Here is a 16773-nt window from a genome sequence, read left to right as displayed (position 1 = left end):
CCTCTCTGTAAATACTAAAGACTGTTCCTTCTATCTAGCTTTAAAAAAAAAAAAGTGCTTTAAGAAATTTTCTATGAGATTACCCACATGACTGTGTATGTGTGGTCTATAAGAAACAGAATAGTTGACTCTTGTTCAGTCTCCAGTGTTACTGTGGCCTTCCCTTCTCCTGTGCCAAACTTCTTTACGTCTTTATTTCTCTCTTAACTTCTCTACCTTTTTTTCTTTTGTATTGGTGATTTTTGGATGGCTGTGTAAAATGTGATATAGCATGCCCCCTTTTACTTGCGGGTGCATGTCCCTTTATGTATGTAACTCAACCCTAATAAGTGCCATGTTGGCTTGTTTTTATAAATGGCCAACAAGTCAAGTTGATCCTGTCCTGTCAGCACAGAAGCAACATGCTAACTGTCTATAGTATGTTTTACTGTATCATATTATCAAAGTAACGCATTTGAAAATGTTCAAGTAACCATAGTGAGACATACAGTTATGACTGTGATGCTTTTCATGTCCTTTTTTCTCTCTTGATAAGAAATAAACACGACAGTGCTTTGACCAACTGACTCCAGCTATCTTTGGAATTGCATCCCCATGATTTGTATTGTTTGATTTGTGCCTGTTATTTCATTGGTTGGTGGTGACATGGTGCAAAAGGGTTTTCTAATGATCAATTAGCCTTTTAAAATGATACATTTGGATTAGCTAATACAACGTGCCATTGGAACACAGGAGTGATGGTTGCTGATAATGGGCCTCTGTACGCCTATGTTGATATTCCATAAAAAATCTGACGTTTCCAGCTACAATAGTCATTTACAACATTAACAATGTCTACACAGTATTTCTGATCAATTTGATGTTATTTTAATGGACAAAAATGTGTTTTTCTTTCAAAAACAAGGACATTTCTAAGTGACCCCAAACATTTGAACGGTAGTGTAGGTTCTGAGACAGCGGATGACAGGATGATTTTTGGTCAATCTGATCATGTATAAGCAATATCTTCTTGGGAAAGACCACCACCTATGAAATCCCTATTTATGACCTGGTTACTACATGTGAACAACTCACTTTGACTAAAAACTGAGTCAGTGCACAGTTATTTTATTATTATTGATTTTATTTAACCTTTAACTATTTTATTTAACATACATTCTGGGCTAGATTTACTAACCGTTTGCACCATAAGTCATTGGTTTGCATCAGTGCAAAGTGTCTCTTTCAACACTTTACCATATAATATCTACATATGGTAGTGAATGCTCAGTAAATAAGTGCCCGTGGCCATAATAATAGGGTTTATATTGTAGGATAGTGTCTCGCTCTTTCCAACCCTGTTACCAGGCAGACTAACACAGACTTGGGTTGCGTGAGAAGACTGTTGGGGGTCTATATTAGATGTGTTTTCATGCCCTGAGGTACTCTCCTCATAAAACTGCATGAACAACCAAGAGGCGGTTTGCCAACTTGTCTGCTGCCACTTTGTCTGCCATTCAAGACACACAGCAGGTGGGTCCTCTCTAACACACTTACAATTTCACATACACACACTCTCTCTCTCCCTCTGGCAGAGCTGCCATATCTGTCGGTGCCATCTTACTACCTGTCTCTCTCTCTCTTTCTAACACACACACACACACACACAATGTCACACACAGACAGAGCAAGAGAGAGATTCTCTCACACACACAAAGCAAGGGGAGGTAGCTACAGTGTGAAATGTCAGGGCTGTGAAATGTTAGGGCTGTAGGGGTACGGAAGTCCCTTGGCCCTACGACGCCTCAACCTCGTCACCCAACCCCACTCTGAAATGTTGCCCCTCTGACTGAAATAGCAATCGTGACGTTGTTTTGGTGCCAGAAATCTTAGCCTGCTGCTGATGGAGGTATAAATAAAGAAGAGGGGTGTGTGCTGCTGGTTATCTCTCTCTCTTTTTGTCTCCCTTTTTCTTCCTTTCTCAGCACTTTCATCTCTATCTCATCACTCTCTTTTCCCTCCCTCTCTATTGTACAGTCGTGGCCAAAAGTTTTGAGAATGACACAAATATACATTTTCACAAAGTCTGCTGCCTCAGTTTGTATGATGGCAATTTGCATATACTCCAAAATGTTATGAAGAGTGATCAGATGAATTGCAATTAATTGCAAAGTCCCTATTTGCCATGCTAATGAACTGAATCCCCCAAAAAACATTTCCACTACATTTCATCCCTGCCACAAAAGGATCAGCTGACATCATGTCAGTGATTCTCTCATGAACACAGGTGTGAGTGTTGACGAGGACAAGGCTGGAGATCACTCTGTCATGCTGATTGAGTTCGAATAACAGACTGGAAGCTTCAAAAGGAGGGTGGTGCTTGGAATCGTTGTTCTTCCTCTGTCAGCCATGGTTACCTGCAAGGAAACACGTGCCGTCATCATTGCTTTGCACGAAAGGGCTTCACAGGAAAGGATATTGCTGCCAGTAAGATTACACCTAAATCAACCATTTATCGAATCATCAAGAACTTCAAGGAGAGAGGTTCAATTGTTGTGAAGAAGGCTTCAGGGCACCCAAGAAAGTCCAGAAAGCGCCAGAACCGTCTCCTAAAGTTGATTCAGCTGCGGGATTGGGGCACCACCAGTACAGAGCTTGCTCAGGAATGGCAGCAGGCAGGTGTGAGTGCATCTGCACGCACAGTGAGGCAAAGACTTTTGGAGGATGGCCTGGTGTCAAGAAGGGCAGCAAAGAAGCCACTTCTCTCCAGGAAAAACATCAGGGACAGACTGATATTCTGCAAAAGGACTGCTGAGGACTGGGGTAAAGTCATTTTCTCTGATGAATCCCCTTTCCGATTGTTTGGGGCATTTGGAAGAAAAGGCTTGTACGGAGAAGACAAGGTGAGCGCTACCATCCGTCCTGTGTCATGCCACAGTAAAGCATCCTGAGACCATTCATGTCTGGGGTTGCTTCTCAGCCAAGGGAGTGGGCTCACTCACAATTTTGCCTAAGAACACAGACATGAATAAAGAATGGTACCAACACATCCTCTGAGAGCAACTTCTCCCAACCATCCAGGAACAGTTTGGTGATGAACAATGCCTTTTCCAGCATGATGGAGCACCTTGCCATAAGGCAAAAGTGATAACTAAGTGGCTCGTGAAACAAAACATTGATATTTTGGGTCCATGGCCAGGAAACTCCCCAGACCTTAATCCCAATGATAATTTGTGGTCAATCCTCAAGTGGTGGGTGGACAAACAAAAAAACACAAATTCTGACAAACTCCAAGCATTGATTATGCAAGAATGGGCTGCCATCAGTCAGGATGTGGCCCAGAAATTAATTGACATCATGCCAGGGACGATTGCAGAGATCTTGAAAAAGAAGGGTCAACACTGCAAATATTAACTCTTTGCATCAACTTCATTTAATTGTCAATAAAAGCCTTTGACACTTGTGAAATGCTTGTAATTATACTTCAGTATTCCATAGTAACACCTGACAAAAATATCTGAAGACACTGAAGCAGCAAACTTTGTGAAAATTAATATTTGTGTCATTCTCAAAAGTTTTGGCCACGACTGTAAATGTACACTTCCCAGTCCCTTTTTAACCCCTCTCTCACATCTCTGTACCAATTAACCCAGCTGGTTTCTTTTTCTACGTGTTCACCGTATACCTTTTTTCTCTCTCATCTCTCCATTTTCATTTTCTTTATCTCTATCCTCATGCTAACTCTCTCTCTTATCACAGCTAGGTATTTATTTCTCTCTCTCTCTGCCCCACATTGCCTGTGTGTCTGACTGTGTGTAAATGAGAGGGAAGCTCACAGGTTGGCACCTCCCTGGGTCCATACTGGGATATCTTAACAAGGCATCCCGCCAGCCATCAATCCTGGGTCATGTTTAGGCCCCCCACTGGATCAGAGCTCCTTTATTTCTTATCTCTACACCTTTCTCTTTCCCTCACTACCTTTCCCTCACAATTCCTCCCTTTTGTCTCCCCCTCACTTCCTAATTATCTCTATTTCATCTCCCTCTTCCTCTGTCTTTCTCTTCCTTCCTTCCTTTCTTCCTGCCTCTCTCTCTCCCTTTCTGACTACCTCTCTCGCCCTCTTTCCTGGCCCATGGCCTAATGAAGGACAGAAACAGACAGGCTGAGGGCACACTGTGTTCCCTGCTGGGTATTTGTGTGGACGAGCGGGACGAGTAGCGGTGGGCACATGACTAACCCAGAGGGGAAAAGCACAGTGAAGGCCTATAGTAGCTATGGTCACATTGACCTCACCACAGGCCTTTTGGCCACACCAAGTTATCACACTGAAACCCCTGGGTACGTATACCCCATCATAAAAGCCTTTTACATAACCCTGCAAAAGAGCAAGGGTATGCAGATATGCAGGCACACACACACACACGCACGCACGCACGCACGCACGCACGCACGCACGCACGCACGCACGCACGCACGCACGCACGCACGCACGCACACACACACACACACACACACACACACACACACACACACACACACACACACACACACACACACACACACACACACACACACACAGAGAGAGACACACACACACAGAGAGAGAGAGACACACACAGACACACACACACACTTACACACACACATTACGGTGAGCTCCAAAAGTATTGGGACAGTGAGTTTTTGTTTTGGCTCTGTACTCCAGCACTTTGGATTTGAAATGATACAATTTCTATAAGATTTAACTGCAGACAGTGAGCTTTAATTGGAGGGTATTTCTATCCATATCGGGTGAACCGTTTATAAATTACAGCACTTTTTGTAAATAGTCCCCCCATTTTAGGGAACCAAATGTACTGTGTCATGTATTAAAGGAGTATGAAGTTTAGTATTTGGTCCCATATTCATAGCACACAATGACTACAACAAACTTTTGATTCTACACATTTGGTGAATGCATTTGCTGTTTGATTTGGTTGTTTTAGATTATTTTGTGCCCAATAGAAATGAAATGTAAATAATGTATGGTGTCATTTTGGAGTCACTTTTATTATAAATAAGAATATAATATGTTTCTAAACACTTCTACATTAATGTGGATGTTACCATTATTAAGGATAGTCCTGAATGAATCGTGAATAATGATGAGTGAGAAAGTTACAGATGCACAAATATCATACCCCCCATAACCTCTCACCATTACAATAACAGGGGAATTTAGCATTTCTGGGGGGGTATGACATTTGTGCGTCTGTAAATACCCTCAAATTAAAACTGACAGTCTGCAATTTAACCTCATAGTCATTGTAAAGTGCTGGAATACAGAGCCAAAACAACAACAAATGCATCTATATCACTGGGTAGAGGGAAGGGGCAGCTGAACACGGATCCATCTATACTCCTCACGTAGGCCGTAGCCAAACACTTGATTTGTCTTAGTACACCAGGGGTTAAGGTTCAAGTTCATAATGATTTGTCTTAGTACACCAGGGGTTAAGGTTCAAGTTCATAATGATTTGTCTTAGTACACCAGGGGTTAAGGTTCAAGTTCATAATGATTTGTCTTAGTACACCAGGGTTTGGTGTTAAAGTTCATAATGATTTGTCTTAGTACACCAGGGTTTGGTGTTAAAGTTCATAATGATTTGTCTTTGTACACCAGGGGTTAGTGTTCAAGTTCATAATGATTTGTCTTAGTACACCAGGGGTTAGTGTTAAAGTTCATAATGATTAGTCTTTGTACACCAGGGGTTAGTGTTAAAGTTCATAATGATTTGTCTTAGTACACCAGGGGTTAGTGTTAAAGTTCATAATGATTTGTCTTTGTACACCAGGGGTTAGTGTTAAAGTTCATAATGATTTGTCTTAGTACACCAGGGATTAAGGTTCAAGTTCATAATGATTTGTCTTAGTACACCAGGGGTTAGTGTTAAAGTTCATAATGATTTGTCTTAGTACACCAGGGGTTAGTGTTAAAGTTCATAATGATTTGTCTTAGTACACCAGGGGTTAAGGTTAGAGTTCATAATGATTTGTCTTTGTACACCAGGGGTTAGTGTTAAAGTTCATAATGATTTGTCTTTGTACACCAGGGGTTAGTGTTAAAGTTCATAATGATTTGTCTTTGTACACCAGTGGTTTGTGTTAAAGTTCATAATGATTTGTCTTTGTACACCAGGGATTAAGGTTCAAGTTCATAATGATTCATTATACAGTATATATACCTTCTGTCCTTTCCTTCCTGAGTTATAGTTAAAGTTGGAAAGTGCGTGTGTGTCTGTTGCTGTTTTGGGAACAGTAATGATATATGAGCACACACAGATTTACTGTGCTGGTAACTGTTCTACTCCTCAAAGTCATATGAGAAGCTAAACAACGGGAGTGTCTTTATCAAGCTCTTCGGCCGATTTCAAACCAAAACCCATACAACACATTTTCCAATGCTGGGGTGTGGTCAAGTGGGGAGAAATAAGGTGGGTGGGAGAAATATTACACTTTGGTTTCAATTGGTTGACCTTTCCGTGTTAAACCAGCATGCATTGCATCACAAGTTGAAACATCCCCAATTTTCTAACAGACAGTACAACACAAACCTAGGCCATCCCAAGAGGAATTACTAAACCATTGAGTTGGCTGTGGGTACGTTCTTGTAGGAACGAGTGTGGACTCCCACTAGCACTCCCCCTTCTGTATTATTACCTCATGCTTCACCCCCCCAGCCAGGACAATGACAACAATAGACAAAACAAGATATACATATAACTATATATATATAACTATCAGCTAGATACAGTGGGGAGTTCTGTAATTTTATTATAGGTACACTTCAACTGTGAGAGACGGAATCTAAAACAAAAATCCAGAAAATCACATTGTATGATTTTGAAGTAATTAATTAGCCTTTTATTGCATGACATAAGTATTTGATCACCTACCAACCAGTTAGAATTCCGGCTCTCACAGACCTGTTAGTTTTTCTTTAAGAATCCCTCCTGTTCTCCACTCATTACCTGTATTAACTGCACCTGTTTGAACTTGTTACCTGTATAAAAGACACCTGTCCACACACTCAATCAAACAGACTCCAACCTCTCCACAATGGCCAAGACCAGGGAGCTGTGTAAGGATATCAGGGATAAAATTGTAGACCTGCACAAGGCTGGGACGGGCTACAGGACAATAGGCAAGCAGCTTGGTGAGAAGGCAACAACTATTGGTGCAATTATTAAAAAATTTAAGAAATTCAAGATGACGGTCAATCACCCTCGGTCTGGGGCTCCATGCAAGATCTCACCTCGTGGGGCATCAATGATCATGAGGAAGGTGAGGGATCAGCCCAGAACAACATGGCAGGACCTGGTCAATGACCTGAAGAGAGCTGGGACGACAGTCTCAAAGAAAACCATTAGTAACACACTACGCCGTCATGGATTAAAATCCTGCAGCGCATGCAAGTTCCCACTGCTCAAGCCAGCGCATGTCCAGACCCGTCTGGATGATCCAGACCATGTCCATGACCATCTGGATGATCCAGAGGAGGAATGGGACAAGGTCATGTGGTCTGATGAGACAAAAATAGAGCTTTTTTGTCTAAACTCCACTCGCCGTGTTTGGAGGAAAAAGAAGGATGAGTACCACCCCAAGAACACCATCCCAATCGTGAAGCATGGAGGTGGAAACATCATTCTTTGGGGATGCTTTTCTGCAAAGGGGACAGGACAACTGCACCGTATTGAGGATGGATGGATGGAGCCATGTATCGCGAGATCTTGGCCAACAACCTCCTTCCCTCAGTAAGAGCATTGAAGATGGGTCGTGGCTTGGTCTTACAGCATGACAACGACCCGAAACACACAGCCAGGGCAACTAAGGATTGGCTCCGTAAGAAGCATCTCAAGGTCCTGGAGTGGCCCAGTCTCCAGACCTGAACCCAATAGAAAATCTTTGGAGGAATTGAAAGTCCGTATTGCCCAGCGACCGCTCCGAAACCTGAAGGATCTAGAGAAGGTCTGTATGGAGGAGTGGGCCAAAATCCCTGCTGCAGTGTGTGCAAACCTGGTCAAGAACTACAGGAAACGTATGATCTCTGTAATTGCAAACAAACGTTTCTGTATCAAATATTAAGTTCTGCTTTTCTGATGTATCAAATACTTATGTCATGCAATAAAATGCTAATTAATTACTTAAAAATCATACAAAGTGATTTTCTGGATTTTTGTTTTAGATTCCGTCTCTTACAGTTGAAGTGTACCTATGATAAATATTACAGAACTCTACATGCTTTGTAAGTAGGAAAACCTCCAAAATCGCCAGCGTATCAAATACTTGTTCTCCCCACTGTATGTGAATCGTAATGATGTAGCTAACCAGATAACATAACAGTCAAAAATGACCTAAAACAAATTCTATGCAAGATAGATGTCAATTCTTCGAGGATAGCTAGCTCACAATTCTTTGTGGCTATCTGGCTAGCTTACAGTACTAGTAGCTAGCCAGTTAGCCCTATTGACTTATTACGGGCTTGCTGTCTACAGTACGTAGGCAGATAAACATGCCAAAATTAACACAGCATGTATTTATTAACGTATGAAGATCAAATATTGTAGTCAGGCAACATATAAGATGTGAATAGGCAACATTTCATTCCAAAGTTGGAGTATATTTTCTCTGGCTTCAGCTGAAATAATGGCTACCATTGATTTCAAGACATTTTGCGTAGTTTTTTCCAATTTGCGGTTGAATGCATTTTGACACCCTGTGTTTTTGGCACATCAGAGATAAGCCTTGGGGGAACAGAGGTGACAAAGAAGGTACTGGTGGTGTCTGAGGGGCATGTGTGTAACGCTCCAGCCCTGTCCTCTCTCTCTCTCTCTCCCTCCCTCCCTCCCTCCCTCCCTAGCTCTCTCTGTAACTCTCCCCCACTCTCTCCCTCCTTCACTCCTTAGCTCTCTCTCACTCCCTAGCTCTCTGTCCCCTCTCCCACTCTCTCTCCCTTCCTCCCTCCCTCGCTCCCTAGCTCTCTCTGTCCCCTCTCCCACTCTCTCTCTCTCCTTCCCTCCCTACCTCTCTCTCCTCACTCATAGGACCTCTGCAGAAGCCCGTGGTGACAGCCACAGCATGTCAGTCCGCTACTTTGAAAGCCTTGAAATAGACATTTAACTGCCACTTAAACATTTGTGTGTATGTATGCGTGTGTGTGCCCATGCGTGTGTGTGTTCACATGTGAATAGGAGAGTGATAGGACCACCCTGGTAATAGGTTAACAGTAAAGACTAAAGTACTGAACTTGAGAACTCATACCGGTTCGCGGTATTCACAGGTGCAGTCTTTACTGGGAATGTTTTCATTTGTAAAAGTTTAACAGTCTGCGGGTGTTTGCATGTTGAAGACATCAGGCATGTCAGGGACACTTTCAGTTATACAGTGTTTGCAATTCTCGGTAAGATGTCCCTTTTTGGCATCCATACTAATGCAGGGCACGTACTGTCATTGAAATACGTTATGCTTGAAGTTGATCAGCATGTCATAAGGGTTGAAGGCAGACCACATTAGGTTATTACTGCAACTGTGATACTACGACTGTGATGTGGTTGTCTCACCTTGCGATCTTAAGATGAACGCACTAATTGTAAGTCGCCCTGGATAAGAGCATCTGCTAAATGGATAAAATGTCAATGTAAAGGGGTCATTCCATGAAAAGAGTCCCTTTTTCGAAAATAGAAATTGTGCACCAATATTGACTTTTAAAAACCTGTTATATAAAATAAGGTGACCTTTAACATAGAGCACATAGAGAATTCAATACATCAGATTCATTTGTATGAATAAAGACTTGCTAAAGTTCCAAAATACAGCATTTTGACATGTCCTTCCTTGCACCCTTTGTGACTTCTAGGAAGATTTTAACCCATTTAAGCACAAAAACCTCAAAGTCTTCATCATCATTGTAAAGCCCTCGTTATTTGTTGCTTTGACAAAGTAATTTCTGATGATTATGTATTTTATGTGATTAGTGATTCATTTACATCTGTCCTTCATTTTAAGGTCAACCCTGTTACGTGAACTCTCATTTTAATATGGTGAAACTAATCTTTCGAAAATATTATCTTCAAAAGAAAATTGAACATCTAATAGCTAATCATAGTGTCACGAACAGGCTCGTAGCCCGTAACAAAAAGGGAGACAACATGGAGATCAAGGAATAACAAAAATATATTTATTAACTAAAGTAAACTATAAACACTGGTGTGTGTAGTCAGTAGTGTAAGTGAGTGGTTGCATGCATAGATGTGATAATGAGGGGTGTTGAAAGGTGCCAAAGCAAACAAACAAAACAGTCACAAAAATGCCACAACCAAAATCCAACAGTGTGTCTGTGTAACAGTATAGCTTCCGTCCCTCTCCTCACCCCTACCTGGGCTCGAACCAGGGACCCTCTGCACACATAGACAACAGCCACACTCGAAGCATCGTTACCCATCGCTCCACAAAAGCCGCAGCCCTTGTAGAGCAAGGGGAACAACTACTTCAAGGTCTCAGAGCGAGTGAAGTCACCAATTGAAACGCTATTAGCGCGCACCCCGCTAACTAGCTAGCTATTTCACATCAGTTACATCTTCATGCAGAGTCTCCCCAATAAATGGGAGAAAGGCGTATTTATCCCCAGGACACACCCGGGCCCAGGTGTGTCTCATTTCGCTGACGACCCTCCTGGCTCCACCCACCGACATCCTAATAAGGAAAACAAGAGTGTAGTTGCAATTCAATGGCTCAAACACGAGACGTATGTGGCAGAGTCTACACACAATCACGGATTCCAAAAAGAAAACCATCGCGGACATCAACGTCTTGAACCCCGTTCCGCTAGCGGAACCCCTCGCCAACAGCCAATGAAATTGCAGGGCGCCAAATACAAATCAACAGAAATCTCATAAATCAAATTTCTCAAACATACAAGTATTAGGCACCATTTTAAAGATAAAATTCTCGTTAATCCAGCCACAGTGTCTGATTTCAAACATGATTTACAGCGAAAGCTCCACAAATGATTATGTTAGGTCACCACCAAGCCACAGAAAAACCCTGCCATTTTTCCAGTCACAAAAGGCACAAATAGAGATAAAATGAATCACTAACCTTTGATGATCTTCATCAGATGACACTCATAGGACTTCATGTTACACAATACATGTATGTTTTGTTCGATAAAGTGCATATTTATATCAAAAAATCTTATTTTACATTGGCGTATTACGTTCAGTAGTTCTAAAACATGCGGTGATTATGCCGAGAGCCACATGAATTCACAGAAATACTCATTCTAAATGTTGATGAAAATTCTAGTGTTATGCATGGAACTTTAGATACACTTCTCCTTAATGCAACCGCTGTGTCAGATTTTTAAAAAACGTTACGTAAATGCATAATCTGAGAATGGCGCTCAGACCCCAAACCAGCCAGAGAAATATCCACCATGTTGGGTAGTCAAAATTATTCATAAATAGCATTATAAATATTCACTTACCTTTGATGATCTTCATCAGAATGCTCTCCCAGGAATCGCAATTCCACAATAAATGCTTGTTTTGTTCGATAATGTCCATCATTTATGTTCATTTATGTCCAATAGCTTCTTTTGTTAGGGTGTTTGGTAAACAAATCCAAAAGCGCGATCTGGTCCAGTCGAACGAAAAGTTCAAAAGGTTATATTACAGGTCGAAGAAACTAAGTATAGAATCAATCTTTAGGATGTTTTTATCATAAATGTTCAATAATGTTCCAACCGGAGGATTCAATTGTCTGTAGAAAAGCAATGGAACAAGAGATACCTCTCATGTGAAAGCGCGTGACTGAGAATGAGGCTGCAGGCAGACCCCTTAGTCAAACAGCTCCCATCCGGCCCAACTTCACATGAGAAGCCTGAAACAAAGTTCTAAAGACGGTTGACATCTAGTGGAAGCCTTAGGAATTGCAAAATAACCCATATTCCACTGTGTATTCGATAGGGGGGAGTTCAAAAATGACAAACCTCAGATTTCCCACTTCCTGTTTGGATATTTTCTCAGGTTTTTGCCTGCCATATGAGTTCTGTTATACTCACAGACATCATTCAAATAGTTTTAGAAACTTCCGAATGTTTTCTATCCAATACTTATAATGATATGCATATATTAGCATCTGGGACCGAGTAGGAGGCAGTTCACCCTGGGCACGCTATTCATCCAAAAGTGAAAATGCTGCGCCCTATCCCAAAGAAGTTTTAACCATCGCAAGGCTGCCGGCCCAGACGGCATACCTAGCCGCGTCCTGAGAGCATACGCAGACCAGCTGACTGTGTGTTTACGGACATATTCAATCAATCCCTATCCCAGTCTGCTGTCCCAACATGCTTCAAGATGGCCACCACTGTTCCTGTAACCAAGAAAGTAAAGGTGAATTAAATGACTATCGCCCCGTTTCACTCACTTCTGTCATAATGAAGTGCTTTGAGAGACTAGTCAAGGATCATATCACCTCCACTCTACCTGTTACCCTAGACGCACTTCAATTTGCTTACCGCCCCAATAGGTCCACAGACGATGCAATCGCCATCACACTGCACACTGCCCTATCTCACCTGGACTAAAAGGAACACCTATGTGAGAATGCTATTCATTGACTACAGCTCAGCGTTCAACACCATAGTGCCCTAAAAGCTCATCAATGAGCTAAGGACCCTGGGACTAAACACCTCCCTCGCAACTGGATCCTGGACTTCCTGACGGGCCACCCCCAGATGATAAGGGTATGTAACAACACATCCGCCACGCTGATCCTCAACACAGGGGCCCCTCAGGGGTGCGTGCTCAGTCCCCTCCTGTACTCCCTTTTTACTCATGACTACATGGCCATGCACGACTCCAACACCATCATTAAGTTTGCCGATGACACAACAGTGGTAGGCCTGATCACCGACAATGACGAAACAGCCTATAGGGAGGAGATCAGAGACTTGGCCTTGTGGTGTCAGGACAACAACCACTCCGCAATGTGATCAAGACAAAGGAGATGATTGTAGACTACATGAAAAAGAGGACCGAGCACACCCCCATTCTCATCGACGGGGCTGTAGTGGAGCAGGTTAATAGCTACTTGGTGTCCACATCACCAACAAACTAACATGGTCCAAGCACACCAAGGCAGTCGTGAAGAGGGCACGACAAAGCCTATTCCTCTTCAGGAGACTGAAAAGATTTGTCATGGGTCCTCAGATCCTCAAAAGGTTCTACAGCTGCAACATCGAGAGCATCCTGACTGGTTGCATCACTGCCTGGTATGGCAACTGCTCGGCCTCCGACCACAGGTCACTACAGAGGGTAGTGCATGCGGCCCAGTACATCACTGGGGCCAAGCTTCCTGCCATCCAGGACCTCTATACCAGGCAGTGTCAGAGGAAGGCCCTAAAAATTGTCAAAGACTCCAGGCACCCTAACCATAGACTGTTTTCTCTGCTACCGCATGGCAAGAGGTACTGGAGCGCCAAGTCTAGGTCCAAGAGGCTTCTAAACAGCTTCTACCCCCAAGCCATAAAACTCCTAAACATTTAATCAAACGGCCACCCAGACTATTTGCATTGCCCCCTCCCCCTTTATACCGCTGCTACTCTCTGTTGTTATCATCTATGCATAGTCACTTTAAAAACTCTACCTACATGTACATATTACCTCAACTAACTGGTGACCCCGCACATTGACTGTGTACCGGTACCCCCCTGTATATAGTCTCGCTATTGTTATTTTACTGCTCCTCTTTAATTATTTGTTACTTTTATTTCTTATTATTATTTTTTAACTGCATTGTTGGTTAAGGGCTCGCAAAGTAAGCATTTCACTGTATGGTTGTATTCGACGCATGTGACTAATAAAATGAGATATCAAGGCACAAGGCGAGACCCAAATGCAGACACAGGAGGAAGATGGATGGAGTCCTACAATGTTTATTAATCCAAAGGGGTAGGCAAGAGAATGGCCGAGGAAAGTCAAAAAGGTCAAAACCAGATCAGAGTCCAGGAGATAAAGAGTGGCAGACAGGCTTGTGGTCAAGGCAGGCAGAATGGTCAGGCAGGCGGGTACAGAGTACAGAAACAGGCAAGGGTCAAAACCCGGGAGGACGAGAAAAAGGAGAATGCAAAAAGCAGGAGAACGGGGAAAATGCTGGTTGACTTGGAAACTTACAAGACGAACTGGCATAGAGAGAAATACATTGGGGAAAATAAGAGACACCTGGAGGGGGTGGAGACAATCACAAGGACAGGTGAAACAGATCAGGGCATGACATTAGATTTGATCACATCGAGAGCAAAAAGCCATTGACATAAAAAACATTCATCTCGTTGTGTTGTTGTCCTCCGGTGGCTAGCTAGCTAGCTAGCAAAAATTGGCCCTTTTCTAAATTAGCCATGGATGGAGATAGGGATTTGGACGTTTTACTTAATTCTCCGTACCGGTCGATGATTATAACGGCAATTCTATGTAGCTAGATGTAGTAGGCTAATGTTAACTAGCTGGCTCAGTGTTGCCCATGAAAGAAAGTTGGGGTAGAGTGCAAGCATTTTAGCCAGGTAGCTTAGAACAACAAAAACTAAAAGTGTGTACTGTATGACAGAGTTATAGACCGTTTCGTCAACATGAAACAGAGGAGGATGGCAGTGGCGTTGCTCTACAAGTACGGTGAGTCAACATGTTTTTTCTACTTTCACAAAACACACACACACACACACACACACACACACACACACACACACACACACACACACACACACACACACACACACACACACACACACACACACACACACACACACACACACACACACAGAGAGATATCAGAACCATGGACAGCCACATCATATTTAGCTTGCGTTGATTGAACTAAATTGTTGTCATTGTATTAGACTAAGCATTGGTGATTTGATGATGTTGAAATGTTGAAATTGAAGTGGTGCTGGAACAGTGGAGGCAGCCCATTTTTTTCTTTGTGACTTGCGGTAACTCTGTGATTCTATATCAATAGTTGTTTAGTAGTCCGAAAATGGCGGAAACGTTAACTTGCTTGACCATGTAACTGTTTGTTACATGCGATATTCTTTGTGGACTTCACTGGACAGAGGCAGCTCTCCAGTTTTGTGATGAAACAAAGGTGTGGTTTAATTTATTCTGCCACTGTGCCTTCTTTTTTGTCTCTGCCTTAGGCCTATATATCATGGTCGCAAGGCATATGAACTAACAAATTATAGAGCAAACAATGTATAGGTATGCAATATGGCTTTGTTTGTGATTTTACCCACGCACCGCTACAGAATGTTCAAATTAAGTGAAATCAAAAGTTTTATTGAGCAAGTTACACTTCCCCAAAGGCACCAAAATGGTGGAACGACCCAAAATGTATTTTGTCCAATCCCACAAACACTATTCCCTCCTGTAGGACATCTACAGTATCTTAGAAATTAAAAAAATGGACATTTTCAAATCTACTCTGACTTAGGCATAATAAACTACAGTGTACGAAGCCACCACTCCAAACCTCCTTGTTTAACCCAATTTCTGTCGTTGACACCTGGTCTCAGCCGCCAAAGAAGACCAATATCATGGTCTAGCTCTTTCTTATCACCGTCGGTCTGTCCAAGTTGTCAGTGCCCACGTCGGCCCAATTGAGGTGTCCAGCTCAAATACCCGATCAAGGAAAACTGGGAGGACCACTAAGGGTCTTTCAGAATCTCAGCCACCCCATGAAAATAGAAAGGGGCCCAAAAACATCCCTTTGAAAGGAGATCCGGGCTAGGGGCTCGGCTTTCAAAACAAGCAATGGGAGCTCTCGTGGGATTAGTGAGTGTGTTGCCTGGCAGAGGGGACTATAATCGACCACTTTACGCGTGATGAATGACGATCCAATTTGGTTTCTGTGGAGGGGGTCTGGGTGTGTCATCGTGCCCGGTTGTCCAAAGTGGAGCGGGTACTCTGTCTGGACACACACCACAGGCAGCCGGTGGCAACTTAACTGGGGACGACGGGCTCATAGTAATGGCTGAATCAGACACCAAATCTCCATGTGTTTGATAACATTCCATTCACTCCATTACAGACATTATTATGAGCCATTCTCCCTTCAGCAGTCTCCTGTGGCACACACACACACACACACACACACACACACACACAGGCACACGAACACACACGCATGAACACACACACACACACACACCGACTCACCCATACACACACACACACACACACACACACACACACACACACACACACACACACACACACACACACACACACACACGCACACACACATACACACACACACAAGCACCCTGCTGTGACTGGCTCATCTTGTCGTGTCCATTACGAGTGAGTGATGGAGGGATGAAGAGGGGGGTAGCTAGAATGAGGGAGAGCTGGAGTACAGAAAGAGTTGGATTCTCTAGGCTATGGGATAAAGGCAGATATGATGTCAGCGCTTCAGTCTTTTAGGGAGACTGACAGGTTGGAATGAGACAAGAATAACGGGTTCAAAACTGAGACCTGAAACTGAATCAACTCATCCTTTCACTGAATCTGGGCTCTTAGTGTGTATAAGGTACTAAATGGGCTTTTACTATGAGATAAACTTGCTCTAAATTCTAAATCTTAGAAACAAACTTCTCTAATCCTGTCAGTATATCTATAGATTAAAACATTCTAACTTCATGGCACTTGATTCATAGTAGACTACAGAGTACTGTATAAATGACAATTGGAGGTGTTTATCTGT

Source organism: Oncorhynchus nerka, linkage group LG13, assembly GCF_034236695.1.
Source record: "Oncorhynchus nerka isolate Pitt River linkage group LG13, Oner_Uvic_2.0, whole genome shotgun sequence".
Taxonomy (NCBI): Eukaryota; Metazoa; Chordata; class Actinopteri; order Salmoniformes; family Salmonidae; genus Oncorhynchus; species Oncorhynchus nerka.
The sequence above is the reverse complement of the archived record's forward strand: the minus strand, read 5'-3'. Positions refer to the sequence as shown.